Source organism: Stegostoma tigrinum, chromosome 4 (genome assembly GCF_030684315.1).
Source record: "Stegostoma tigrinum isolate sSteTig4 chromosome 4, sSteTig4.hap1, whole genome shotgun sequence".
Lineage (NCBI taxonomy): Eukaryota > Metazoa > Chordata > Chondrichthyes > Orectolobiformes > Stegostomatidae > Stegostoma > Stegostoma tigrinum.
Window position 1 is genome coordinate 58512368 of NC_081357.1, and position 12521 is coordinate 58524888.

Below are 12521 nucleotides of genomic sequence, written 5' to 3' on the forward strand. Positions count from 1 at the left end.
TAGGATTGTTTGATAGTATGGAATGTTCATCCAACTACGTTCTTGCTTTCAGAGAAAGGTGGGAACCACGCACCTAGAGCACATTATCACCCCCTCCAACACTGATTTAATTCCCACACTTGTCTCTCACTGCCCCTGGTGAACAGTCTGTTATTTGATAAATAGTTAGTCAGGTGATTTGGTGGTGTAAATTTCAAAGTCTCAGAAAAGAAAGATGGGATCTCTTTTACAGAGAAGTATACACTGCAGGTGGGTTGGGGATGTGGGAGAAAAGCTTGATTCTCTGCTTAATTTCCCCAACTTTTTTTTTCACCTTTGTAAGAATGTCCCTAGCGGGCAGTGCTTGTAGTTTGTGTTGTTTAAAAAGGAAAAGCAAAGCTGGGCTCTTGTTAATTCAGTACTTGTTAAAAAAGGTGATTAGATGATTTTATCAACGGTTAATAGCACAACAAAAAACTGGGTTTTTAAACCGTTGGTGGTCAGTGTTTGCAGTTTATAAATTTGTTAACATAGGGTTTTAGAAATTCAGTGCTTTATTTATGTAAACTCAAAAAGAGCATTGGCTTCGAGACAGTGAACGCTACAGAAGGAAAAGGAGGAACTATAGTTTCACAGCAAAATAGTTGAAAATTTCTGAAAGTCTTTAGTTGCATCACTTGACAAATGGATGTCAGTGTGCTGTAGACAGTCTTTCTGATTGGCAGTGTGTGAAGTTGGGAAGAGAGTTGTAATTTGATACAGTGATTACCTGTGATAGTCATTTTTTGATTCCAGTATACCAGCCTTGAACTTCTAAGGAAATAGAGACATACTTTAAACAGCGTATTTCTATCACCTTATCTCACCAAGGCCATTACAATAGAGGTTTGCACTGCACATACAGGCACGTGTTTAAGTCTAATTTGAAAAAAGAGTCAATAATGTGCTGCCCATTTTATATTTTGTACCAATGAACCTATATATATCAAAAGTTCCTACTGACAATTTGTTCCTTTTGATAAACCTTAAAACTTAAGTTACACTGTCTGATTTAATATCTGTTTTTCTATTATTTAAATACTTAATGACAGTGAACTGGCGCTCACCAATTCAGTAAGTCCTTTTTCTGTTTGACCCCACTCAGCATTTTTACATTGCTAGTTGCTATATCTAAAAAATAATTCAACACTATTTTGTAAATATTAAGAGTTGTTGATAAGAGTGCCCTTCAATTTGACCTCAAGACAAACTTAAAATTGTAACAAATGGTTTATGGCCCTTACTCCTGTGATTATATTTTGATGCTATGCAAAGAGGATGTGGGGATTTAAGAAGACCATGCAACTCATCATAGTTCAGGAGGGGAAACTGAATGATAAATTACAGAACAACTTTCAAAGTGCAAACAGGGTTGAAAGGTCCAGTTTCACCCTTAGGGTCATAGCTCAAATCAGATACAGTAAAACCCAGTATGATGGTCCTGTAATGTCCACATCACAATTCAAGTCTCACCAATGCCTGATTTTACAGAATGACTTGAAAGTTTTGCTGTAGGAGCTGTAAATCCAATTTTTAACCAAATGAACTATCAAAGTGGAAGAGTAGCTCTGTGTTTCTGAAGTAGTCTTGATTGCATGCTCAGAAATGCAGAACGTTTTCCCTTCATAAAAAGGAAGGGTTGGATTGGCATGAGGCTGCCACTCCTCAGAAAATCAAGCCCTGTATTGAAACCTTACTTGCCTCCTTCAGCTATGGCACTATTTCAAAGAAGAGTAGATTTATTGCTGGTGCCATAAATAATATTTATCCCAGCATCAACTTCACAAGAAATAATTGTCTGTCATTATCCTTGCCTTTTGTGGGCATTTGCAGTATGCAATTTGGCTGCCACATTTCCTACATTACAACTGTGACTACACTTCAAAAACATTTCATTGCTGCAAAATACTTTGAGAAGTCCAGTGTTTGTGAAAAATGCCATGGAACGGCATGTATTTCTTTTACTTTCTAAGGTTTTGAATAAACCTGAAAACAGAAGTATAAATTTTTGGAAAAAAACTGAATAAACCTTTGTTTAAAATAAAAGTAGGTGATCTGCTACTTTTAGTGGCCCCTGACAAGTTGACCACACTGACCACGTTAACCACGGTGATATCTTGAAAAGCCCAGGTGACACAGCTCGAAACAGCAAAACAAGAAATGACCTATTCACAATAAAAATATTCAGCGTTGCTTTTGCTGTGGATTTTCTGAGTTGTCTTATCATTGATCCTTGAAAATTTGGTGAAGCACTGATGCATATACTTTTTGCAAAGAAAGGATTTACTACTGGCTCCCTCAGAAGTACTGATCTCCAGTGGCTAGGTAAATGTATTTTCCTCTCAAGCTTTCAATATTTATATATTAGCTCTGAAACAGTCTGCATACATAGTAGGTAAAATGCACTCAATATGAGAGTTTTGACATTTAATCTAGGAAACTCAATCAACCAAAAATAATGGCCGTTTTGTCACAGGATGTAATTTGGTGGATAGGATGTAATGCAGCACAGAGGATGGTATGCGTCAAGAATTTCTAAAAAGTATAACATAGATACTTTGCTTGAGGTTGGCTATTGATATTTGAAAAGATTATACGCAGAGTTCAAATTCTATTCTGATATCTGAAAAAAAATGTTCATGATTATAAAATAGTTAGCTCAAATTGAATAAATTGTTCCCCAAATGCTATATTCTACTATTGCTGCAAACATACCCATGGGTTGCATATGACAAAATTCAACTAGAACCATTTGCTTTACAAATCCACAAGCAACTCCTTATTGACAAGTGCAGATTTAGAGGTAGCTTTTTTATGGCTCTTCTTCAGTAAATTAAGTAAGATACTAAATGATATTTTGAAACAAATGAGAATTAGTTCTGATTACATTTAAATTTAAATCATTGTTAGAATTATGAAATTACAGGTCTTCAAGCAACAGAGATTTGACAGGGTTTTAGTCTCATCACCAAAATCTTTATAAGCTCTACAAGAGGTGGAGTTCTATTGACCTGGAGGTAAACCTCTGATCTTATAAGTTCTCCACTGTAAAGACTATCCACCACTGTAATGTTATGTGTCTCCACTCCTGCTTCTGTACTTCACCTACTGATTCATCCTCTTAATCACATTCAGACTTTATCACCTAGCTATTTCTATGCTTTCTTCATTGAACTCCTAACCTCCAACTTCAATTTATTTATTTGCTCTCTACCTTTATTTGTACCAAGTGACACTTACTCATTATATCTGCGCCAGCTGATTAGTTGAAAACAAATGCAAGACATGTTGCTGAAGCTTTTTGTTTTCCATTTGTGGGTGCCTATACAATTGATATTGGGCAACATGGTGGCTTAGTAGATAGCACTGCTATCTCATAGTGCAAGGGATCAGGGTTCAATTTCTGCCTCAGGCAACTGTCCATATGGAGTTCACATGTTCTCCTTCTGTCCGTGTAAATTTCTTCCAGATGCTCTGGTTTTCCCCCATGGTCCAAAGATTTGCAGTCTAGGTGGATTAGCCATGGGAAATGCAGGGCTGCAGGGATAGGATAGGGGATTGAGTGTGGGTGGGATGTGCTTTGGAGAATTGGTGTGGACTCAACATGTTTGCTTTCACACTGTGGGTTTCTATGATTCTATATCATTTTGAATCACAACCCAGTCAGCTAATCAACCCCTTTTTTCTAGAAGCAGGTGCTGAGGGAAAAACAATTGAGGAAATATCTGAAACATGTCTGATGAACCTTAGAGAGACCAGTAGATTTTACTTTTTACAGATGATCATTAGAATTAAATTAATGGACAGGAATACTTCTCAAATCTTTCACTGTGAAAAGCTGTGATCTGTGGGCAATAATGCAAAATTCAATTTCCAGCAGACCTTTTATTTTTATATTTGATAAATTAAGGAGTCTTTCATCTTGCGATGTATTGTAATTATTTGTATGCTTAACCTTTCTTTATTATTATTCATTCACAGGATGAGGATATTGCTAGCTAGCATTTATTATCTATCCCTATTTACCTAGATGGCAATTAAGATTCAATCATATTGCTGTGAGTCTATAGTCGCATGAAGGCCAAGCCAGGTAACGATGGCAGTTTCCTTCTCTAAAAGACATTAGTGAATCAAATAAGCTTGACCCCAAAAATCAGTTCATGGCCATTATTAAACTCTTAATTTCAGATTTTTGTTGAATTCAAATCTCACCCTCTGCGATGGTGGGATTTGAATCCAGGATCCCAGAATATTACTGGGATTAATGGCCCAGCAATAATATCTGGAAGCTGTCACCTCCTCTGTATAAATGTTCAGAATTCTGCAATCCTTTTATTGTTTTAAATTTTGCAATCCTCCTTTGAGACAAGGGGAGGGAGTGTATGCCCCTGCATTTTGCAATCATTTCATCTCATCTTCCTAATGTTGACTCTGTTGAACAGAGGGTTCCAAATTCTATGAAGTAAACATTCTGCCCATGTTGGAATGTCAATGGTCACAATCTTCAAATAATTCAGTCAGGTTTCTGTCAGTTGGAAATATGCACCTTCATATAGTTTCTGTGGTCCTTGTTTGTATTATGAAGACTCATAAAAACTTTATTTGATTATTTTGTGCAACCTTTCCCAAAACCTTGGTAAGTTTCAATTTTAGGAAATTCCATGAGCTCCAGAGAGTGTTCATGTGTAGCTTTACAATATTTATCATGTGGCTACCTGTCCCCATGCTACCTTGCTGGATAACAAAGTGTAGAGCTGGATGAATACAGCAGGCCAAGCAGCATCTACTCCTAAGATGCTGCTTGGCCTGCTGTGTTCATCCAGCTCTACACTCTGTTATCTTGGATTCTCCAGCATCTGCAGTTTCCATTATCTCTCCGATGCTACCTTGCACTTGGTATCCTTCCTGAGTTCTGCCAGGGGAGACCACAATACCAGACTTTACCAGCATGGTCTGAAGGTGCTACCCAGGTCAGTGCCATTTCCACAGTCTGGAAGAATGTGCAGAAATGTAGGAAAAGGTTAATGATCTTCTGCCAGGATAATGTGCCAACATCTGCTGTCTCACACTTGTTCTAATTCCACTACTGCCTCCCCTTTCTACCTCCCACCAAGTCTTGTGGCTTAAAGTGATAGAAGTAGTCACCTGCAGTGATATTAACTAGCACGTATTTGGTAATAAACAGCTCACTGATGCTCCGTTTGGTTTTTACAAAGGTCATGCAGCTGGCTTTATTAAATCTTCCTTTAAATGTTGAAAGAAAAGCTGAATTCTAGGCATAAGGTGAGAGAGAATGCCTTTAATCATGACTGCATTTAACTAAATGTGGCATCAGAAAACTCCAGCAGCATTAGTGCCATTGGGAATTGGGGAAAAGTATAACTAGCACATAGGAAAATGGTTATAGTTGTTGGAGGTCAGTTACCTCAGCCATGGACAGCTGTGCAAGATTTCATCAGGGCAGTGTCCTAGGCCCAACCATCTCCCTCTGTTTCATCAATGCCCTCTCTCCATTGTAAGATCAGTTTGTTAATGATTGCCTGATATCCAGCACCACTAGTGATTCCTCAGCTTCTGAAGTAGTCCATTTACAAATAAAGAAAGATGTGGACAATATCCAGATTTGAGCTGACATGTGACAAGTAACATTTGCCACAAACAACTGCCTGACAATAACCATCTCTAACAAGAGGGAATCAAGCCATCACAGCTTGACAGCTGCAGGTATTGTCAATGCTGAAACATGTCACTAACAACATCCTTGGGTTTATCATTGATTAGAAACTAAACTGTACTAGCCATATGAATAGGAAGGGTTTAGCGGGATATGGGCCAATTGCTGGCACATGGGACTAGGTCAGATTGGGATGTCTGGTCAGCATGTTTGAGTGAAACTGAAGGGTCTGCTTCCATCTATATGACGCTATACAAATACTGTGGCCACAAGAGCGGATCAGAAGCTATGAATCCTGCAGGGAGTGCCTAACTTACTGATTCACTAAAGCTGCCCACCATTTACAGGGCACTTGTCAGGAAAGTGATGCAGTACTCCCCGCTTGCCTGGTTGACTGTTCCTGAGAAACACTCGAAGCTTGACACCGTCCAGGACAAAACAGCCTCCTTGATTGTCGCCACATCCACAAACAGCATCTTCCAAATCCATCAGTCACTGAAACTAAGCATTCAAGTACACCAGGGAGTGAAGAAGGCAAATGGTATATGTCGGCTTTCATAGCAAGAAGATTTGCGAACAGTAGTAGGAATACCTTGTTGCAATTGTACTGGGCCTGGGCGAGACCACACCAGAGTAATGTCTGCATTTTTAGTTTCCTTTGTCTGAGGAAGGATTTTCTGTCTATGAAGGGAGGGCAACAAAGACTTACCAGGCTGGTTCCTGGGCTCGCAGAGCTGACATAGGAAGATAGACTGAATTGGCTAGGTCTGTACCAACTGGAGTTTAGAAGAATGAGGAGGGAGATCATCGAAACATGGAAAATTGTAACGGGTAGACATGGTAAATGCAAGTAGAATTTTGATGATTACTGAGAAATCCAGAACTAGAGGCACAGTCTAACAATAGGGGGTTGGCCACTAAGGACTGAAATGAGAAGAAATATCTTCACCCAAAGAATGATGAACCTCTGTAACTCCCCGCCACAGGATGTGTAGAAGGCTAAAACATTAAATATTTACAAGAAGGAGTTAGATATAATTCTTAAGGTTAAAAGGGGTCAAAGAGTATGAGAAAAAAGCCGGAGCAGAGTAATGAATTGAATGATCATGATTACATTGACTGGCAGAGCAAGCTTGGAAGGCTGAATGGCTAACTCCGGCTACCATTTTCTGTTTCTATGACAACCAACATATGGCAACTCCATCTCTTTCTTGTCCTACTCCAAGCCACTCATTGTCCTGATTTGGAAACATTATGTTGCTTTATTGGTGCTCAATCAAAATCCTGAATCTCCCTCCCTAATAGCAGAGTGGGTGTCTCTATAGCACATGGGCTGCAGCAGTTCAAGAATGCCTCCTCAAGGGTAAGGATCCAGCAAGCAAAACCTACATCTGCACTGTAAACAATAAATAAAATCAAACTTATGATGTTTCAAGCCAAGTTTTACCTGGGATCTGGCTTGTGAAGTATTATCATCAGCTCGGATGTAATGGAGAAGGCTCCACTGATGCAAGAGATGGATGTTACATTTATGTTTAACCATAGCTATACCCAACCCTGCAGGTTCAGTGTCTACACCCAGACAAGACTTGTGCGAACTGGTGCATCAGATGGTGGCCAAGTACACTGGGTGATTTTGATTCACCTGGTGTAGATGTGGTGTGCTAGGGTGGTGGAGAGTCCATGCTGGGATTGTAATCTGGATCCCCAACGGGCATCAAGGTAAAGAATTTTTTTTCAGTTCACTTCCAAGGGATCAATGACATGAATTGTGAATCTTTCTAAGTGGTGATATTGAAAGAAAACTGACTAAGTAAAATTTAAACAGTCCCTTTACCAGAACAAAAAATTGTCAGTCGTCTTTGTTTTGAATATGAATGGTTCTAATTTATATTTTATCTTTTGCAAAATTAGTTGAATACAAAATTCTTGGTTGAAGTCCAGAGTCTACAACAACAAATATAAAGGTATGAAGCCGAGTGCATGGTTTTTTATATCCTCTGCTCAAACATTTTCCACATTTAAAAGTTCTCAAACTGAACTGCTAAGAAATTTTGAAAGTTTTTTTTTTGGCTGAAAATGTGCGTAAACTATCTCTTAGACAAGGTCAGTGTGTCCTTTTAAATCAACAGAACTATACAAAGCTAATACCTATTTCTGAATAGCATACATGTGCAGCACATATCTGACTTTTGTCAGCAATGCTGATGGGAGAAAGTCTGTGAATATTCATATCTTTCAATACAAGGCAAACCTTAATCACACACCATGTATGATTTGGTTCAATGCTATCACTAGGACAGTAAGTTTTCTTTGGAAAATATTTTGAGCCCATAATCACTCTGTGCCTGGAATCAATGCATCCTGTAGCTTTAAGGGTCTAAAGACATATTGCCATTTGATCTTATTTATGTAGCTGTGATTAAATGGACACACATCACTTGCTGTGCCACAATGTGAAGAGACTAGCGTTCACCTCCAATGAATTAGAACCTGCTGAGAACTGCAAATATTTGAAATGTCAATCCATTTGATAATGTCAAAGGTTTTGAAATACCAGAGATAGCAGAAGAAAACATTCAATTCATGCCTCAGAATATAAAGAGTGTTCACTGCAAAGAAATTATAGTTCAGTGTGAATATCTGGCCCCAGAAGGAGATGACTAAGGTTGCTGATTTAATAATCCCAAAAACAAACCTGCTTTGACAAAGAATTATGCTTTGAACTGAAGAAGGTTGTTCAATTTATAATTCAATGGCTGGTAGAAATATCTACTGATGCAGTGAAGAAATTCTTGCTTCCAGAATCAAGCAGCATCACATGTAATGTATTTTCCTTTTACAGTTAACAAAGGTTCTGTTTAGTTTGATGCTGTCTAGTGAATTCACCGTTTCACGAGGGATTGTGGAGCTCTGAAACAGATGCAGTACACAGCAGTATCCATCTGGTAAAGCTGGTAATGAAAATAACTAAAGATTTGCATCTATGTAGCGCTTTTCATGACCACCAGGCATCCCAAAGCACTTTGCAGTGAATGAAATACTTTGCAACATAGTCAATGTTGTAAAGTGAGAAATCTACACACAGCAAATTTCCATGAATGGTAATGTGATAATGACTAGATAATCCCTTTCCATGAGGTTAATTGAAGGATAAATATTAGTTATGACACCAAGGAATGCTCCTGATCTTCTTCAAATAATGCTAATAGGTTATTCTCATCCTTCTGAGAGGGCACAGAGAATCTTGAATTAATGTCTCATCCAAAAAAATGGGTCTTCAACAGAATAGCACTGATTTGACAGCCTTGATTTATAGTTTAAGTTCTTGAAAGATAGCCTTGAACTCAAAGCTTTGTGATTCAGAGACAAGAATCCTCGTGACTGAGCTGCAGCTGATACAGCCAAAGTACCCAATAGAGGCTGAAGACTCTATCTTCTTGTAAATACATAAGACCCTGCTTTAATCAAGTCCATCAGGTGGGCTTTGGGCAGATCGGTGGTTAAGTGGGAATCTGACACTTACTGGTACATTTGTGCCTGCCAGGATTTTAACTGTCATGATAAGCTACATAATATTGAACATTGGACTTGATAACATCATTTAGACACCAACACAACTGTTGATGATCATAGCATGGTCCAAAAAGATCTGATGGAAACACCACTATGGCCAGGAGAATTGATCTTGAATCCTTCATGTTTCAGAAATCAAGCAAGAACGACTGCTCTTTGCTGCGTTGCTCTTCCATTACTGACACTGTGAATGCACTCTTAACGCACCTGAACTTACCTCTTTTTCATGATGCATTCTCCTTTTGACTCCTGTAGGCTCCAGTGAAATGTACACAGTCTCTTTTATTGAGAGGAAAACCTGATAGATATGTCCTGCAAACAGAAGAAGAGACAAATCCGCCACCGGAAGGACAGACAGGTCTGCCTTCTGCGTCTGACACCTCCTTGGGTACTATAGCTCAGTGAGTTGAGAGCACATGCTTGTGGTCACATCTTTGCAGCTCATTGAGAAAGGAATACTTCAAATCACTGACACTCAGAGAACTGCCAGAGACACTTGCTCAGCATTAGGCTTGAAGTGACCCCTATATCAGCTGTTAACAATTTCATACGAATGAACAAGCAGACACAGATGTAGTAGAAAGGTTTGTGGGAGGGCCTGGACTAAATGACATGAAAGTTGGAGTACTCCACCAATGCTATTTATACCATGCTGATTCTGGCATGTGAGCATCTGACTGCCTCCCAGAAGAGGGTAGCATCTGCTATGAAAATCATGGTGCAACACAGTGCTTGATATCACATAGACATGCACTCCACCCTTTCTAGCCATTGGTGCTCTGTTCCAAGAGCAGTCTAACAGGAGGATGACAGGATATCACTCTAGGTGCTCCTTCCTCATAGGGTGGCGCCAGTGGAATCCAGACAGAGGAGGAGCCAGATACAGGCCTGTTAGAGCCAGCTCTCAGGATACACCAGAGGTAGCTGGTTCTTCCTCCTCCAGCCTGCATACCACTCTCATCTCTGTGGGAGTTCAAGCCCAAGGTAGAGGAAGGCTGCCTCTGGGCAGGGTGTTCTCAACATGCCCAGACTTTTAAGCCACAAGCAACCTTGGGGGTCGCCTGACCAAAGCTCCAAGTCCAACAGACTTCACCGTACAGCACTCTCTCTCCACCGTGAAAGTGCATTGAGATACAGTAGGAGGGGAATTACAGCGATCTGCCGAGGACACAGAGTAAAAAGTGGGTGAGGCTGCACTTAAATATATTCTCACATTTGTGAATACACATTCACTTTTCATAATTAGCTCTATGAGTGAATCCCATTCCAGTTGTAGTTATAAGAATGAAAGTACAAAATCTTGCCATCTTTATCACAGCATGATGTGAAGGTGCAAGGTGCAAAGTGAGCACTTCCTGCACCACGTGGGACTTTGCAACACTATTTTTCTCGTGAAACTTTCTGGATTGCAAGGGATTGATTGGCTATCCTAGCCATTAGTGGGATTGACTTATGATGTGTTTAATTTCTTGGAACCAGGATTTGTACTCCACACAGTAGATCAAAGTTTATGGTTCACATACAGTATTCTAGGATCACAGGTCTCTTTCACCCATACTATACGGGTAGCTGTTTAACACTGCTGTGTTTTGAAAAGCCTCACATCGCATAAAAATGAAGGCTTTTCCGTCACAAAATGAAATATTTACAGTGCCACTCCATTGACTCTAGCAGACATTTTCGTCTGTATTGCACACTTGTTATTTGGATGACGCTGGAAGAAAGTGGCAGTAATGCTTCATGCAGTGAGTAACAGACTCAGCCTATTAGTTTAGGTGACCACCCAAATTTACATATTCTATTCTTGGTTGCCCATTCCACCAACACCATCAGCTTTGATCTTTCCGCTCAATTGAGTAGCTGCTCATTTCCCCAGTTTATCCCCTGAACTCCAGGTATATTGTTTCGTCAGGTCAGACACAACGGTGTGTTGACACCCACTGAAGCCAGCATTGTGGTGACTGTTGATGGCTACCCTTCCCACACTTTCCTTTCTGTGCTCTATTATCCTTTCCCCCAATCCTTATATTATGCATTGCCTTGTTTGGAAATATTGCCCTTTCTGCACCCAGCATGCTCTCTCCAATCACAACAATTGAATTCTCCAATTTCCCGACCACTGCAGTAGCCCCTGATAAAGTCCTTGACAAGCAGTGGACAGACAACAGGCTTAGCTATGGCACACTGCCTTGACCGACTTGGACAAACACTGACTGACAACATAGCAGACTTTGATTGATCTCTGTGCAGCTCTGGCTGACCTACCATAATCCCCAGAAAGATTGATTTGGACCTACTGTGGCCTACTCCCTGGAATGTTATGATATGGAGCCCCTGACACTGGTCGACCATATAGCAGATTGACCATGTCTAAGCCTCTGGACTGATATCAGATGCTGTCCTTGACTTTTATTTCAGGACTCCTGACTTAAGAATGTCCCCCTCGACTTGACTGACCACTGCTCCTCTTAGTTTTTGAGACATGGCCGTTTGGTTGAAGCACATGTGGAGCATTTGCAATATATGTACACAACATGGGATTGATATGGCTTGAAGATGCACAGCACTACTTCCATCCCCTTGACTGATGACTGCTGACAACCATGATAACCTGCCTGACTTTCTAACTGCACTGAAAAGGAAAGGCATGGCAGAGATACTGTGCATCCAAATAGGTACAAAGTGAGTGAATACTAAGACAGAAAGTGAGCAGATCTGAGAAACACCCCGGCCAGTTCCATGTGGTTGATTCCTGTCCCTGCAAGCAATGTGGTCAGGCAGCAGTACTTCAATGAAATATGGCAATGTAGTCCAAAGTGCAGCATTGAAGTTGAGAACAGTTTTGTAAATGAATTGGAGGTGCCCCATGAGAATACAATGAGGCTGATACATGTTCAATGCCAGTCTCAGATGAGGCATGTGGGTAATCACCATACATGGAGCATGCCCCGAAATATTGGTCACTGCTGTCCGAGCTAAAGGCCTGGAGGAGCAAAGAGTGAGCAGGAGTTGGCAGGTAATCACTCTAATTTCCATGCTGGGGATTGTTGCTGTCTAGTTTCTATCAAGTGAATGAGAGAATGGAAAAGTGTGTATCAATAGGGTGAGAATAGGTCATAATGGCATGTTAATTCATGCAAATAGATCCAAATAGGCCTCTTGGTACTCCCAAATGAAATTTTTGTCTTGCCATTCAATGCTTGGTTGAAGAATGGCACTTTGTGCTCTCAATGCCAAGAATCTCATTACTGCT